The following is a 17440-nucleotide window of genomic DNA, read 5'->3' as shown; positions in this document are numbered from 1 at the left end:
CTGCTGCCTTTGTCCTTCTAGATGGTAGTGGTTGTGCATTTGGAAGGTGCTGTCAAAGGAGCCTTGGTGAGTTCCTGCAGTGTATCTTGTAGATGGTACACACTGCTGCTACTGTGCGTTGGTGGTGGAGGGAGTGATTATTTGTGGGTGGGGTGGCAATCAAGCAGGCTGCTTTGTGCTGGATAGTGTCAAGCTCCTTGAGTATTGTTGAAGCTGCACTCATCCAGGCAAATGAAGAGTATTCCATCACACTGTTGATTGTGCCTTGTAGATGGCGGACAGGCTTTGGGGAGTCAGGGAGTGAGTTACTCGCCACAGGATCTCTAGCCTCTGACCTGCTCTTGTAGCCGGGGTATTTATATGGCTAATCCAGTTCAGCTTCTGGTCAATGGTGACCCCCAAGATTTTGATAGTGGAGGATTTAGTGATGGTAATGCTATTGGTTGTCAAAGGGTGGTGGTTAGATTCTCTCTTGTTGGAGATGATCATTGCCTGGCACTTGTGTGGTATGAATGTTAATTGCCACTTATCAGCTCAAGCCTGAGGGCAGAATATTGCCGTTGACGGGGGCAGGCCCAACACGCCGACGCATAAAATGATGCGAGATGATGTCGGGTTTGCGTCCCGATGTCATTGTGCGCCATTTCGATATTGCGTTTGATGGGCGCGCACTGGAGGCGGCTGTGCACCTGCCGAACTGTCAACGGCCTATTAAAACCATTAAGAAAGCGATTAACCTTATTAATAACGCTGCCCGTCCAACCCTAAGGCCTTCACGTTTCCCAGGAAACGTCATCCACGGGCGGGATGGGGTTTCCTGAAGGTTTTATAAAATTAATAAATAAATTTTGTAAACTTCACAAACATGTCCCAACTCATGTGACACTGTCACATGTGAGGATGTTTCAATAATTTTTTAATTTATTTTTAAAAAGCTTTTATTATCTACTTAATGCCTCATAGAGATTGCTGGGCTCTTTCCTGCGCATGTGTGAAAGAGTGCAAGCCCCGACTCTCCCTCCTCCCTCCAACCGCACAGGTAGCACTGAGTGCTACCGGCTGCGTGTCACGCTGGGCGGGCCTTAATTGGCCTGCCCGTGTAAAATGGCAGCACGCAGCCGATCGCAGTGGCGATCGGCTCCACACCCATCCCTACTTGCTCCTGCCCAGCCCACCCACCATAGGTAAGATTCTACCCTGAATGTTGTCCAGGTCTTGCTGTGTATGGGCATGGATTGCTTCAGTACCTGAGAAGTTGCAAATGATGCTGAACATTGTGCAATCATCAGCGAACATCCCCACTTCTAACCTTATGATGGTTATTATGGACTGAAGCTTTCTTCAGTGATTACATCAATTGATAAAAATAAAGAAGTTAATGAGTGAAAGCTCTTATGTTGTATTTTGATGATTTACTTGGTGAAATCCTTCTGCACCTTCTCCCTGAATGCCCATTGTTTCTGTTTGCAATTAGTTGTAGTTCTCCTCCAGCTATAGTGTTACGGGAATAAGGAATCATTTTCGAGAACGCACAAAGTAGAAAAATCAACAACCCTCTCTTGTCCTTTGTTGCGAAGGAACACCTTGGGCCATCTTGGAGGAAGGCTTCGCATGGCAGGAACGCTCGATATTTTCTTTGAAAGCCTCCAGCATTGCTTAATTAGATTAGCAGAACTTCATGGCCATGGAAAGTACATTTGTGGCATGACCCAACAGGCTGATTGTCAACCTGTAAATCCTTCCGACAGGCCTATGGGAGGTGGGAAGAGCAGGAGAGATTCCTGATCAGTCAGAACCATATAGTAGCTGCAATGCAACAGCATCCCCATGTTTAAACACAATGTCTTGCCATGGGCTCCATGGCTGGCATTCTCTTGACTTCAAGGCACCTGTATAGAGAGAGAGAGAATTTGGTTAGCCAACACCACAAACAAATCACTTACACAATACCAAGTATTATTGTAAACAGGCTTTCCTGTCTAAGATGGTCCGATTTACAAAAGCAAAATACTGAGGCTTGTGGAAATCTGAAATAAAAACAAAACATGCTGGAATAACTAAGAAGGTCAGGCAGAAGCTGTGCAAGAAACAGAGTCAATATTTTAGATTGAGTGATCATTCCTTAGAACTGAAGTCAGATAAAAATGTAAGAGCTTTTAAGACAATGGAGAGGGGAGGGGGCAGGATGAACAAAAGGGAAGCTCAGTGATAGGGTGGAGGGCAGGTGAGATTAACTAACAAAAGAATTCAGGATGCAACAGTCAAAGAGAGTGGTTATGGGTATAGTAAAGAAACAAAGGTTGTGTCCAGATGGGTGTGAATGGCTACATAAAAACCATCTGAATGTAACGTTGAAGTATAAAGAAAGAAACAAGACAAAGGTGACCCAGCAAAACAAAAAAAAGGAGAACAAAAAAGCAGATAGAACACTATGGAGGCAGAGGATATGTTCTAAAGTTACAAAAACAGAAAATGCTGGGAAAACTTAGCAGATCTAAAAGCATCTGTGGAGAGAGAAACAGAGTTAATGTTTCCAGTCCGTATGACTCTTCAGAGCTAAAAAGAAGTAAAAATGTGATGAAATTTATACTGTTTAAGGGGGGGGCGGTGGAGCAGGTGAAGCTGGATACAAGACCAGTGATAGGTGGAGGCAAAGGAGAGATTGACAAAGATGTCATGAACAAAAGGACAAAGGGGTGTTAATGGTAGTGGTACTGACTAAAGGAGGTGCTGATGGTGACATTAAGGTCAGAAAGCAGAATGTGATAATAGCAGGACAAAGATAAGCACTCTGGAAAGAATAACATGAGCAAGTGACAGGTGGCCCTTGTGGGGGTGGGGTGGGGGAAGGGGACGGTGGTGGGAAAAAAGATCAAAAACAGGATAAAAGGTGGGGATAAAACAATGAATAAAAATGAAAATAAATAAAAATAAGTGGATAGAAAATTTTTTTTAAAATGAATATCGAAAAAAAGGGATAAAAAGGGGTAAGGATGGAGGGGAGGGTTCATGGTCTGAAGGTGTTGAACTCAATGTTAAGTCCGGAAGGCTGTAAAGTACCTAATCGGAAAATGAGGTGCTGTTCCTCCAGTTTGCGTTGAGCTTCACTGGAACATTGCAGCAGGCTAAGGATGGACATGTGGGCATGAGAGCAGGGTGGGGTGTTGAAATGGCAAGCAACAGGGAGGTCTGGGTCATGCTTGCGGACAGACCGAAGGTGTTCTGCAAAGTGGAATTTTGTCTCTCCAATGCAAAGTAGACTGCATTGGGAGCAGCGAGTTATTGAACTCGATGTTGAGTCCAGAAGCTGTAGAGTGTGACCTGAAAGATGAGATGCTATGCCTTGAACTTGCATTGAGTTTCACTGAAACACTGTCGTAGGCCATGTGCAGAAAGGTCAGGGTAGGAGAAAGGTAGGGAATTAAAATGACAAGTGACAGGAAGCTCAGGGTCATGACTGCAGGCTGAACAGAGGTGTTCCTCAAAACGGTCAACCAGCTTGCGTTTGGTCTCCCTGGTGTAGAGGAGATTGTGGGCAGTAAATTATCAGTAAATCGCTGTTTCATTTGGAAAGAGTGGTTGGGGCCTTAGATGGTGAGAAGGGAGGAAGTGAAAGGACAGGTGTTGCATCTCCTGCGCTTGCACAGAAAGGTGCCATGGAGTAGGGAGGGGGTGTTAGGGGTGACATAGGAGTGGACCAGGGTATGGTGGAGGGAACGGTCCCTTCGGAATGCTGATAGGGGAGGGTAGGGGAAGATGCGTTTGGCAGAAATGGCACAGGATGATCTGTTGAATACCGAAACTGGCAGGATAGAAGATGACGATGAAGGGGAAAACTATCATTCTTCTGGGGGTGGGGTGTGGGGGAAGGGGGGGTGTGGGGGTGGGAGGGGAAGGGGTGAGAGCAGAAGTGCGTGAAATAGATCAGACACAGTGGAGGCCCCTGTCAACCACACTGGGTGGGAATCCTCAGATGAGGAAAAATGAAGACATATTGGAAGTGCTGATGTGAAAGGTTGCATGATCAGAACAGGTGCAATGGAGACAGAGAAACTTGGAGAAAGGAATGGAGTTCTTACAGGAAGCAGGGTGTGAGGAATTGTAGTCAAGGTAACTGTGAGAGCCCTTGGGTTTGTAGTGAATAATAGTAGATATCCTAAGTAGATCGCCAGAAGTGGAGACAGAGAAGTCAAGGAATAGAAGGGAAGAGTCAGAGATTGGTCAGGTGAAGGTGAGGGAAGGGTGGGAATTGGAAACAATGTCAATGAATTTAATAATTGACCCTTTACAGCTCAGGCCAGTGGCATAGCCAGGAATGAACATTTGGGTGGGCTCCAGCGTATGGTGGAAAGACAGTAAAAATATACTTGCCTTTATGTGACACCTTTCAGGGGGAATGTCAGGAAGCATATTTTTATGCAGCAAGTGGTAATGGCCTGGGACTCACTGCTCACATGGATGGTGGAAACAGAAACAATCAACAATTTCAAAAGGAAATTGGATGGGCACTTGAAGGAAATAGACTTGCAGGGCTACGGGAATTGAGTAGGGAGTGGATTGCTCCACGGGGAGCCAGCATGGATTTGATAGGTTGAATGGCTTCCTTCTGTGCTGTATATGATTCTACGACCCTTTCACAACCTCAGGGCATCCCAAGGCACTTTACAGCCAATTAATTACTTCTCGAAGTGTAGTGACTGTTGTAATATAGGGAAGATGGCAGTCAATTAGTGAATAGCAAGCTCCCCAAGCAATGTGATAATGACAGATAATCTGGTAAAAGCAAAATACTGCAGATGCTGGAAATATAGAACAAAAACAAAAACAAAAATAATCTTGTGTTCTTTTGACCAAAGGTTGATGTTATAGTAAAGGATTTATATGAAATTGTGTAAGTAGTTCAAGTCACTGCTTTGTTTTAAATGCTGCTCCCTCCCAATCACTCCAACGTACAAATTGTTGAAATACTTCAGATACACAGGGTGATACATTTAGAGCTTCATTCCACATCCGCTAGTGTTATCCTCTTGCCATTATTCCCATTGTCTCATCTGGTGGATCTCCCTTGTAGCTTGTGTTTTAAAAGCTAGGCTTCACTGCTCTTCTCACAAACAAAACCAAAAAATGCCGGAAAAACTCAGCAGGTCTGACAGCATCTGTGGAGAGAAAGACAGAGTTAACATTTCGAGTCCATATGACTCTTCTTCAGAGCTGAAGGAAAGTAGGAATGTGGTGAAATATATACTGTTTAAGGGGGGTGGAATAGGTGAGGCTGGATAGAAGGTCAGTGATAGGTGGAGGCAAAGGAGAGGTTGCAAAAGATGTCATAAACAAAAGGTCAAAGGATTGTTAATAGTGGGGGTTCTGGCTAAAGGAGGTGCTAATGGTGACAGTAAAAGTGGAAAGCAAAATGTGATATTGGAAATACATTTATTTCCACTTTATTAATTGTTTTATCCCCAGCTTTTAGCCTTTTCAATCTTTTTTCCCCACAACCGTCCGCTCCCCCCACCCCCACCCCCACTAGGGCCACCTGTCACTTTCCAGAGTGCTTACCCTGGTCCGACCATTATCACATTCTGCTTTCCACTCTTAATGTCACCATTAGCACTTCCTTTAGCCAGAACCCCCACTATTAACAACCCTTTGACCTTTTGTTTATGACATCTTTCGCAATTTCTCCTTTGCCTCCACCTATCACTGGCCTTCTATCCAGCTTCACCTGTACAACCCCACTTAAACAGTATATATTTCACCATATTTCTACTTCCCTTCAGCTCTGAAGAAGAGTCATATGGACTCGAAACATTAACTCTGTCTTTCTCTCCACAGATGCTGTCAGGCCTGCTGAGTTTTTCCAGCATTTTTTGTTTTTGTTTCAGATTTCCAGCATCCAGTATGTTGTTTTTATTTTCACTGCTCTTTTGGTGTCTGACTGCTAATTTGGCCAAAATATAAGCTTTATTCGAATGTTGCTGCTGTATTTCACCTAAGTGTAGGCACAATTTGGTTGGGCCTGAATGCTGTGCCCCTGCCTCAAAACAGCAATATTTAGCACCCATTTCTAACTTGCAACAAAAAATACAAACATTGAATTCCCTCAAAGTAACACCAAAGTTGCAATTTTACATTAAATAGTCTAACCACCCAAACATTCACGCTTTCGCAAAATCCAGCTTTTGGAATTTAACTTCAATGGCCACACAGTGTCAAAGGCAGAACAGCAATCGGATTTGAGCAGATCTTCCATGATCTTATTATAGTCAGTGCTTTTCCGAGGATGGAGTTAAGGTAATTTGTTGAGGAAATGTGGTTATCATTTCTTCCACCTTTTGAGCAGGGACTCTAAGGTCCAAGCACTCTTGAAGTAGATGGACCTGGTGGGTCAGCACCTTGCTATAAAAAGCAAAACAAACACTAACGTTCATTTTGAGAGGGATAGAATTGAAAAGCGGAGAAGGCATGTTGTAACTGGTATAGAATCTTCATTAGACCACACTTGGGAGTACCGAGCACAGTTCTGATCTCTTTATTAATAATAGCCTATAGAGGTACTGGAGAAGTTGCAAAACAAAGATTTGCAAGGATGATAACTGAACTGAGGGGTTATAACTACCAGGAATGACTGGACAGGCTGGGGCTCTTTTCTCAAGAGAAATTTCTTTACCCAAAGACTGATAAGAATCAGAATGTGCTGCCGCTAGGATTAATGAGGTGAATAAAACAGATGATTTAAGGGGAAGTTAGATAAACGTGATGGAGGAAGGAGTAGAAAAGTATGCTGATTGGCGTCAATGAAGAGGGATGGGAGATTAAAAGCAAAGAACTGCGGATGCTGGAAATCCAAAACAAAAACAAAAACAGAAATACCTGGAAAAACTCAGCAGGTCTGGCAGCATCGGTGGAGAAGAGCACAGTTGACGTTTCGAGTCTTCATGACCCTTCAACAGAACTACATATTGCTGCTGGAAGAGAAAACTGGAAGAGAAAAGAGCAAAAGTTGGTGGAATTTAAATTCACTTAATAAAATCCTGGAATGAAAAGTTAGCCTAACCGACCAGGCAGAGGCCGAGTCCTAAAGGATAGTTCTGTTGAAGGGTCATGAGGACTCGAAACGTCAATTATGCTCTTCTCCACCGATGCTGCCAGACCTGCTGAGTTTTTCCAGGGATGGGAGATTGTTCATGTGGAGCATAAACAGCAGCATAGACCAGTTGGGCTGAAAGACCTGTTTCTGGTGGCATTATTATGGTGATTTTAGGTGCTGGGAATAACAATTGTTAGTTAAAAATAAATAAATGTGAAATAGAGTAAATGCTAGAAAAATTAAATAGAAATAAAATGTATTTATAATTGTAAATGGGATGAAATTGTTTCTTGGAAGATTTTTATATAATTGCAGATGTTTACGAATAAAAGGAATCAGCAATTGGCTCCAGACAGTCTGAAATGCAAGGGCCTATTAAGTTACACCTAATTAACTACTACGCAGAAGAACACATCACCATAGCAACAGGCAAACCCAGCTGGAGATGTTTTTAATTTTGCTATATCAAAGATATTGAAAGAAATCAAATGGAATGCCAATCAATCCGGTGGTTCTACTTGAAAAAAACATGAGCGGACAGGACCTGCCCCAGGGATGTAGTTCAAAATTAAAAGGACTATAAACCTAACTATGTTAAAGGGTTTGCTTCCTTACTGCTCTACTCTGCCTCACAACTTTCTATCTGGATGCAGGAACTACAGATTGCTGCTGGAAGAGAAAACTGGAAGAGAAAAGAGCAAAAGCTGGTGGAATTTAAATTCACTTAATGAAATCTGGAATGAAAAGTTAGTCTAACCGACCAGGCAGAGGCCGAGTCCTAAAGGACATAGCTGCTAGACTGGGTCTACAGCAACTGGTGATGGAACCAACAAGAGGGGAAAAACTGCCTGACCTCATCCTCATTAATCTACCTGTCACAGATACACTTGTCTGTGACACCATCGGTAGATACTGACAACCGCACAATCCTTGTGGAGACGAAGTCCCTCTTCACATTGAGGATACCCTCCATCATGTTGTGTGACACTACCACCGTGCTAAATGGGATAGATTTCGAACAGATCTAGCAACTCAAGACTGGGCATCCATGGGGCACTGTGGACCATCAGCAGCAGCAGAATTGTACTCAAACACAATCTGTAACCTCATGGCCCGGCATATCCCCATACCCTACCATCAAGTTGGGGATCAACCCTGGTTCAATGAACAGTGCAGGACGACCAGCAGGCATTCATAAAAATAAGGTGTCAACCTGGTGAAGCTACAACACAGGACTACTCGCATGTCAAACAACAGAAGCAGCAAGTGATAGATAGAGCTAGAGACCCCACAACCAATGGATCAGTATTGAACCGTGCTACATCCAGTTGTGAATGGCGGTGAATAATTAAACAACTAACCAGAGGAGGAAGCTCCACAAATATCCCCATCCTCAATGATGGGGGAGCCGAACACTTCAGTGCAAAAGACAAGGCTGAAGCATTTGCAACCATCTTCATCCAGAAGAGCCGGGTGGATGATTCATCTCGGGCTCCTCCTGAGGTCGCCAGCATCACAGATGCCAGTCTTCAGCCAATTTGATTCACTCCACGTGATATCAAGAAAAGGCTGAAAGCACTGGATACTGCAAAGGCTACAGGTCCTGACAACATTCTGGCAATAGTGCTGAAGACTTGTGCTCCAGAACTAGCTGCAGCCCTAGCCAAGCACTTCCAGTACAGCTACAGCAGTAGCATCTACCCGGCGATGGGGAGAATTGCTCAGGTATGCCCTGTCCACAAAAAGCAAGACAAATCCAACCCAGCCAATTACTGCCTCATCAGTCTAGTGATGGAAGAGGTCATCAACAATCTGTGTCTGGCCGCCATGGGTCATCAACAGTTTTACTGGTCCCACCCTAGGAAATTCAGCCAGGGCTCCCGCTCATGCCGAGTCTGTGCGAACCGACATGGCCTGATCCGGAAATATGGCCTCAACATGTGCCGCCAGTGCTTCAGACAATACGCTAAAGATATTGGCTTCGTCAAGCTGGACTAAATTACAAAAGGAAAAAGAATGCATTCCAATGTAGTGTGAAATGGAAACGCAGCATGTGTTGAACAACTTTCTACTGTCTTCACCTGGAAGAAGCAAACTTGTGATGCTCCATTTTTGTAAATAAAATCAAATTGTCCTTTGAAAAAAAAAACAATGCTATCAAGCAGCACCTGGTCAGCAATAACCTACTCACTGATGCTCAGTTTGGGTTTTGCCAGGGCCACAGTTCCTATTCTCAAAATAGCCCTGGTTCAAACATGGGCAAAGGAGCTGAACTCCAGAGGTGAGGTGAAAGTGACTGCGCCTGACAGCAATTGACTGAGTGTGGCATCAAGGAGCTCTAGCAAAACTAAAGCCAATGGGAATCAGGGGAAAACTCTCTATTGGGCGTAATCATACCTAACAAAGGAAGAAAAGGTTGTGGTTGTTGGAGGTCAAACATCTCAGTCCCGAACATCACTGCAAAAGTTCCTCAGGGTAGTGTCCTAGGCCCAGCCATCTTCAGCTGCTTCATCAATGACCTCTCCATCACAAGGTTAGAAGTGAGGATGTTCGCTGATGATTGCACAATGTTCAGCATCATTTGCAACTTCTCAGATACTGAAGCAATCCATGTCCATATACTGCAAGACCGGGACAACAGGCTGGTATGTGGCAAGTAACATTCATGTCACACAAGTGCCAGGCAATGACCATCTCCAACAAGGGAGAATCTAACCATCTCCACTTTACATTCAATGCTATTACCATCACTTAATTCCCCACTATCAATATCCTGGGGATTACCATTGACCAGAAACGGAACTGGACTAGCCATATAAATGCTGTGGCTACGACAGCAGGTCTGAGACTAGGAATCCAGCAGCAAGTAACTCACCTCCTAACTCTCCAAATCTTGTCCAACATCTGCAAGGCACAAGTCAGGACTGTAATGGAATACTCCCCACTTGCCTGGATGAGTGTAGCTCCAACAACACTCGCCAAGCTTGACACCATCCAGGATAAAGCAGCCCGCTTGACTGGCTCCCCATCACCACATTAAATATTCAGTCCCTCCACCATCAACGCACAGTGGCAACAGTGTTTACCATCTACAAGATGCACTGTAGCAACTCACCAAGGCTCCTTTGGCAGCACTTTCCAAACCTACAGCCTCTAACACCTAGAAGGACAAGGATGACAGATACATGGGAACATCACCACCTGGAAGCTCCCCTCTAAGCCACACACCATCCTGACTTGGAAATATATCACCGTTCCTTCACTGTCACTGGATCAAAATGCTGGAACTCCCTTCTTAACAGCAATCTGGATGTTAGAGTTGCCAACTGTGACTACATGTATTCCTGGAGGTTTCATCACATGACTTGTCCCCACATTTGTCATGAAGAGATATTAATGCCTATAATGTTTTTAAATTGGACTTGTTGTAGGGTCTGTGTCTATGTGTGTGTGTCTTAATTGGATTAAAGACAGCTAGTCTGAGTGCTTTGATGTATAGTAGTTTGAGATGTTAATTAGATCAACATAAGAAGTAGAAGGTAAAGTATAAATTTGCATTTGTTGAATAAACCATTCAAAAGAATGAATAAAATCTTGCACCTAGCTGGGAGATGCCAAGCAATGTACTTATATTACTAATAAAATTGGTGGTGAAAGGATTATTGTTAGGAGAGGCAGAATCAAAAAACCTAGTGATACAATGGAAAATTTACATTCAAAGGGGAAGCTAGGTATAAACAGAAAGGAGTTTGTGTGTGTAAGTCAGAGGCATTTAAGGTTTAACCAGCATGTAAGCCTACAACTGTGTTTGAAAAGGAACCAAATTGAAAGGAACCTCATTTTGAATTTGTAAGATCAAATGTGCTTTGCCTGGTGCCTGGTTAAAGTCTATGGGTTATTGTTGCTTTGGTGAAGATTTACTGGAAGTGATTAATTTGGGGATTTGTTTAAATGTTATTATGGTAGTAATTTGTAGACATGTGTATGTGTTTAATTTGTTGTTAAATTAATGAATGTTTAATTTAGTTTTACATAAAAAACCTCTTGAGGCTTGGTGGTTTTATTCCTGAATTCAGAGCTGCATCTCAAACATACCAATTGAAAATATAGGCTATGACAGTTGTTCAAGCTTCCCTCTGGGATTTAAACATCTCAGCCTTTACCAACTGCTGTATCATAACACACTCCAGCCATTAGTTGGCCAACACATCCATCTTGTAATGCACTGCCTTTCTACACCAATTGGAAAGCAAAAAGACTCATACCCAATTGGATGATGCTTGACTGTTAGCTAAACAGCCTTTTTTCCCATTTTCAATATTTTTATATCTGGTAAAGAGAAATGTTCAGAGAAAATGATAAGAAGAAAAATATTTTTTGATATCCAGGTGATTTTTCTCCAGGGTTGCACACAGCATTGTCCTGGAGATTGATCTTCAATTCCTGAGACTCCAGGCCATTCCTAGAGGGTTGGCAACCTTAGTGGGTGTACCTACACCACTTGGACTACAGCGGTTCAAGAAGGCAGCTCATCGTCACCTTTCCAAGGGCAATTAGGGATGGGGAACAATTGCCCACTTCCCGTGAGTGAATAAATAAATAATTATTGAAGCCCCTCATACCTGGTACCATTCAAGTAAATCTCTTCTGTACACCCTCTAATGTTTTGATATTCTTTCTAAAGTGTGGTGCCCAAAACACATTCCTTCAGCTAAGGCCTAATCAGTGATTCATAAAGGTTTAGCTTAACTTCCTTGCTTTTGTACAATTAAGCCTCTATTAATAAATCGAAAGATGTCATATGCTTTATTATAGCCTTTTCAACTTGTCCTCCCATTTTCAAAGATTTCATTGGCCTTTGTTTGAGGAAACATTCTCCTAAACACCACCACACCAGATCTTCCAGTTCCTCTCCTCCCACTAGCTGTGACATGCCCTGGAATCAAGCCATAGCCCACAACATGATGAGAACTACCTTATTCAGTCCCCAACAGCTTACCTTAATCTCAAACTTCAAAATGAAACTGCATATTGCATGTACTGTAGCAAAAAAAAACCAAACACAGAAGTGTGTCCCAAAGTAGTATCAGTGTTATTCCCTCCCGTAACTGGAGAATAGCTCCACTTGCCTATTCCTCTGGTGGGAGCTGAGTAGATGGCTGGCAGCTAAGTACTGCGATTACTGTGGCTCTTGACCTTTGTAAGGCTCCATCTTGGGATTTCTGCAGGTCACTGTTCCACTGCTGGTCGATGTTGTTCTGGCCTTACTTGTGAAGAATAGGGGAGTGCCAGTGAAGACACTTGGTGGTAAGTGTTCATTGGGTTGGGGCAGGCTTGATGGGTCAGCTGGTGTTTTTCTGCCTGTCAATTTTGTACATTTGTAATGAGAATTTACAGGAAGATGTGGAGAAATTCATGGTTTGGAGATCACAGATTATAGTAGTATGAAGCACATATAAAATGTGACATGGAAAGCTTATCTTCTCCTGGTGAAGTAACTGAATTTCTTCCAGCTCTGTGGCCAGGTATTCCAGCAATGTTGGTGGCATTAATGTGTGCTGTAACCTCTTGCCATCCTCTTTGGCTCACAAATTTGGTCACCTTATGGTCTGTTATAGAGTTGATTTTCCAGGCAACTTTTCTTGGTGGAAACATTGAATTTTATTTACAAGACATCAGCAGCAACTACATATGTGCATCTAACTCTATAGCTAAAGAAGAACTCTCTCCAAGAGGTTCCCTGTACTGCTAACTCGTTGGTTTACACAGATCATGTGATCTTACAACACAGGTATATTCTTTAAAAGCCACAGTGCTACGTTTATCAGAACTATAATTACTACATTCCTCCCCCTTTAACTTTTCTGTACATTTTGTATTTACAAGGATATTTATCTCATGACATTACAATATTTACACAGGTCAGGACAAGTTCAGTCTTTCAAGTGGTTTCCTGATCTGTGTGGAAGTTTGCAGCTTCACGGCTTCCAAATCTTTGACAGGAACCATATTCACTGGAACCGCATTAGCATCAGGTACCTCATCTGGCACAGGCAGTTCAGTGTCATAGAGTCATAGTCATAGAGGTCTACAGCACAGAAAAAGGCCCTTCAGCCCATCAAGTCTGTGCCGGTCAAACAAGTACCTAACTATTCTAATCCCATTTTCCAGCACTAGGCCCATAGCCTTGTATGCCATGGCATTGCAAGTGTACATCCAAATTAAATGTTATGAGGGTTTCTGTCTCTACCATCCTTTCAGGCAGTGAGTTCCAGATTCCCACCACCCCCTGGGTGAAAAAATTCTTCCTCACATCCCCTCTAAACCTCCTGCCCCTTATCTTAAATCTATGCCCCCTGGTTATTGATTCCTCCACCAGCTTCCCTCTCAGAATACCACAATTCAGAAGAATTGATCCTTTCGATCCAGCAACGGACAATTGGTCTCATCACATTGAACGTCTCACGTTCTTTTTCCAAGTGTACGAGATTACAGAGGAAGAGAAGAGGCGGGCAATCCTCTTAAGTACATGTGTGAATAAAACCTACGGCTTGATTTGAAGTTTGATTTCCAGTGCCCCAGATTCAAAAAATTTTGATGAATTGGTGGACCTCGTAAAGGGTCGTTATCAACTAAAGCCCTCAGTCATGATGCAAAGGTTCAAGTCTAACTCGAGAAATAAAGCACCGGGGGAGGCAGTTGCATGCTATGTGGCAAGTTTGAAGTAGTTAACGGAACATTGTGAGTTTGGTACATCCTTAAATGACATGCTTAGAGATCGTTTAGTATGCGGTGTAAATGAGGACACGATTCAGAAGAGATTATTGTCTGAAGCAAATTTGGATTTCAAGAAGATTCTAAAGGTGGCACTGGCCATGGGAAGCGCAACAAGAGATTCAAAAGCCATACAGGGCACGCAAAATGGCATCGTCCTCCACATCGGGTGGGAAGCCCCAGCCAAAAAGGGTGTGAAACTGCAAGACTCTGCCAAGAAGCAGGAAAATGGGGAAAAAAATGACTTAATAGTTAAAATAAGGAGTAATTTCAATAGAGGTGGAAACAAGTAGTCTTTTGAAGATTAGCAGTTTTAAAAAATAGAATGTTTTTATTGTCATAGAAATGGATACATAATGAGACAGTGCAAGGAAAGAGTCTTTTAAACAAAAGAAAAAACCCAGTGAGATCTACAATGTAGAAGAGCCTGAAGCATCAAATTCAGATATTTATTTGTTGTTTAATTTGAAGATTGGAAAGACAGAACCAATATATGTAACTGTGAAAGTGAATGGTAGACCTGATAGAATGGAAGTGGACACAGGAGCTTCCACTACTGTATTTGGGGAACATACCTTCAGATACCTGAATAATGGTGAAATTCAGTTAAATTTAGAAGAGTCCTCCACTCCGACAGAGACATTGGGTATGTGTATCCTTGGTTGAGCAACTTCAACAGGAACCACAGGTTCAGCAATAGTTACAGGCGGAACATCATTTTTTTGGGGGTATCTCCCTTCTTCTTAAATGATCCACATGCTTACGGTCAGACCCTCCACTTCCACGTGGTAGGACAATGGTCCGGTCACAGACCTTACTTTACAAGATAACCACTTTGGTCCTCCACCGAAATTCATTACATATACTGCTTCTCCAACAGCAAATTGTCGCTCACGACTATGCACATCATGAGCCGCTTTTTGGCTTCCTTGACTTTTCTCCAAATTGGGAAGTGTCAGGCTTAAGGCAGGATTTTATCCAACCAGGCGTAAAATAGTGCGCGATGACGTTGGGCGAGCGTCCCAATGTCATCGCGCACTCACGCAATATTTCGGTCAGCGGGCGCACATGAGAGTCAGCAGCTCACCTGCCAACAATTAAGAGGCCTATTAAGACCCTTAATCAATTAATTTAATCCTATTTTTCACTGCCCGTCCAACCTTACAGTTGGCAGGTGGACGTATCGGCCAGGCGGCCTTTTGATTTTTTAGTAAACCACATCCACGGGTGGAATGAGGATTCCACAATTAAATAAAAACTAAATGTAAATTATTGGGCAGAATTTTTATTCTGTTGATGTTATTGTGACTGAGTCCCATGTCGAGACATTTTTTCAGATTTTAAAAATCTTTAATTTTGATTTTAAAATTGTTCAGCTCCCTGAGGCAGCTCCCTGCTCTCAAGGAGTTTTCACTGCACACTCAGCTTTTTCTTGATATCACAGAGTGAACTGCATTGTCTAAAGACTGGATCTATAATGGTGTCGAAATCAGAAGGAGGCCAAGATGAATCATTCACTTGGCACACCTGGGCGAAGGTGGTTGCAAACACTTCAGCCTTGCCTGTTACAGTCACAGACCCTTTGGTTGGGGGATCACTTAGCTCCATTTATAGTATGCTGCTTCTTCTGTTTAGCATGCATTTAGTCCTGTGTTATACCTTCACCAGGTTGGCAACTCATTTGTTTCTCTGTTCTGAAGAAGAGTCATATTCAACTTGAAACAGTAACTCTGTTTCTCTCTCTGCAAATGCTGCCAGACCTGCTAAGTATTTCCAGCACTTTGTTTTTTATTGTTGCTTGATTAATTAACATTAATTAACTTTGGCAAAAGTCTCCCATGCTAGTGAGAAGGCCTTTACAGAATTGACTGAGCTGGGTGTGCCTTTGTCAATTCTGGTGCCCAGGTCAGTGCTGGGTGGTTCATCTGGCTTGCTGGTCCATTTTGGGGGACAGTTAAGAGTCAACCACATTGGGTCTGGAGTCACATGTAGGCCAGACTGGTTAAGGAGAGTAGATTTCCTTCCCTATTGAAGATTAGTGAACCAAATAGGTTTTCACTAACAGTTTTGTAGTTTCATGGTCACCATTAATGAGACCAGCTTTTTATTTCAGATTTGTTTAATGACTTGAATTTAAATTCCCTGCCTTCCATGGTGGAATGTGAACTCATGTCTCTGAAGCATTGGTCCAGACTGCTGGAGTACTTGCCCAGTAACATAACCACTATGCTACTGTACCCTTACCTATTGGTTTCATTATCAAAGCCAAAGTCTCTGATTCTTCCTGCATTCTGTACAGACATAGCCTAGGTTCTGTAACAGGAATTAGTGTTGGGGCAGAAGGCAGAAAAATTCTACATTGCTTCCAAACCAAAAATATTCACAGCACCAGAAGGGTCTGCCGATAACATCTCAACAAACACACTGCCTCAATGGTGCAGCAATAATGCTTTGCGCAAGAGACAACAAACCTTCACTGAAGAGAAGGAAAATTGCACTCTGCACATCATTAACATTTGCAGCAATGCTACTATTTACTGCATGTCACTTTTCAACACTTTCTATGCTATGCAGTTTTGGTCTCAACATTACAAAAAGGATTTTGAAGCATTGGAGAAAGTGCAAATAAAAATTTACAAGGATGATACTGGAACTGAGAAGGAACAGCTGTCAAGAAAGACTGACTTTGTGTACTACTCTGTATTTAACCTTTAGATGAAAGTTTTGAAAGCATAATACATTCACAGTATTTAGTTTTCAGACATCTTACTGTCGCAAACTTTTCAAATTTATTGTTAAAATGATGTAATCATTATCCCAACACCAGCATTGGGGAGGTGTGGGGAATGGCTGGGGAGTTTGGGAAGGAGAGGAGAGAAGAAATCAATAAGTGCCCAGAAAGTGGTAGGAGGGACAGAGTGTTTGAATGAAGGAGAGGATGTAGTGTCAACTTAGGAAGGCGGAAGGAGAGGCGGGAGGGTCTCTCCAGCTCCAAAAACCTTGTCTAACCTCTATGTTCTACAACTCTGTCCTGGTGGCCAACTATGCAATGACTGGCTACTTGTTATGGTTTCACTGACTGACTGTTGGGGATCGATTGCTGGCTGGCTAGTGAGTTGGCGGCCCTTCCCAGTTTGCTTTAGCTCAGCTATTTCCTAGGACAATAAGATTGAGCCTTCAAGGTGACATATTCTGCATGTTTTAATTGTGTCATAGGCTCTTAATCAGCACTAGCTATAGTATACAGTATATAAAAGGAAAAGTATACTTCAAAATGCTGAAAAACATACCAAGCAAATGGACGGATCATTTTGCACTTCTTTATCAATTGAAAATAAAATGTAGAGTGTAAAACAGGGACTATTGCCTGCCTTGAGTTGCTTGCTATGATGAACTTATGCTAGATAGTGTCAAAAATCTAAATTTTCTTGGGATGGGCTGCATGTTTCCAGATACCATAAAATAACTTTGTGGCCCTGATATACAGTATGTCCACTGTTATAATTGCCATTACAACAACTACTGATGCCTACTTCCAAACTTCCTGATAAAATGCCACACAACAAACTTGTGAGCCAA

The 17440-nt window shown here is 42.7% G+C and overlaps 1 pseudogene; it reads left to right on the top strand.

The window, feature by feature from the left end:
- Positions 1–8904: 8904 nt before the first annotated feature.
- Positions 8905–9239, top strand: LOC144685257 (small ribosomal subunit protein uS14 pseudogene; annotated as a pseudogene).
- Positions 9240–17440: the final 8201 nt, after the last annotated feature.

Source organism: Cetorhinus maximus, chromosome 10 (genome assembly GCF_964194155.1).
Source record: "Cetorhinus maximus chromosome 10, sCetMax3.hap1.1, whole genome shotgun sequence".
Classification (NCBI taxonomy): domain Eukaryota; kingdom Metazoa; phylum Chordata; class Chondrichthyes; order Lamniformes; family Cetorhinidae; genus Cetorhinus; species Cetorhinus maximus.
This window is presented reverse-complemented; position numbering and strand designations above follow the sequence as displayed.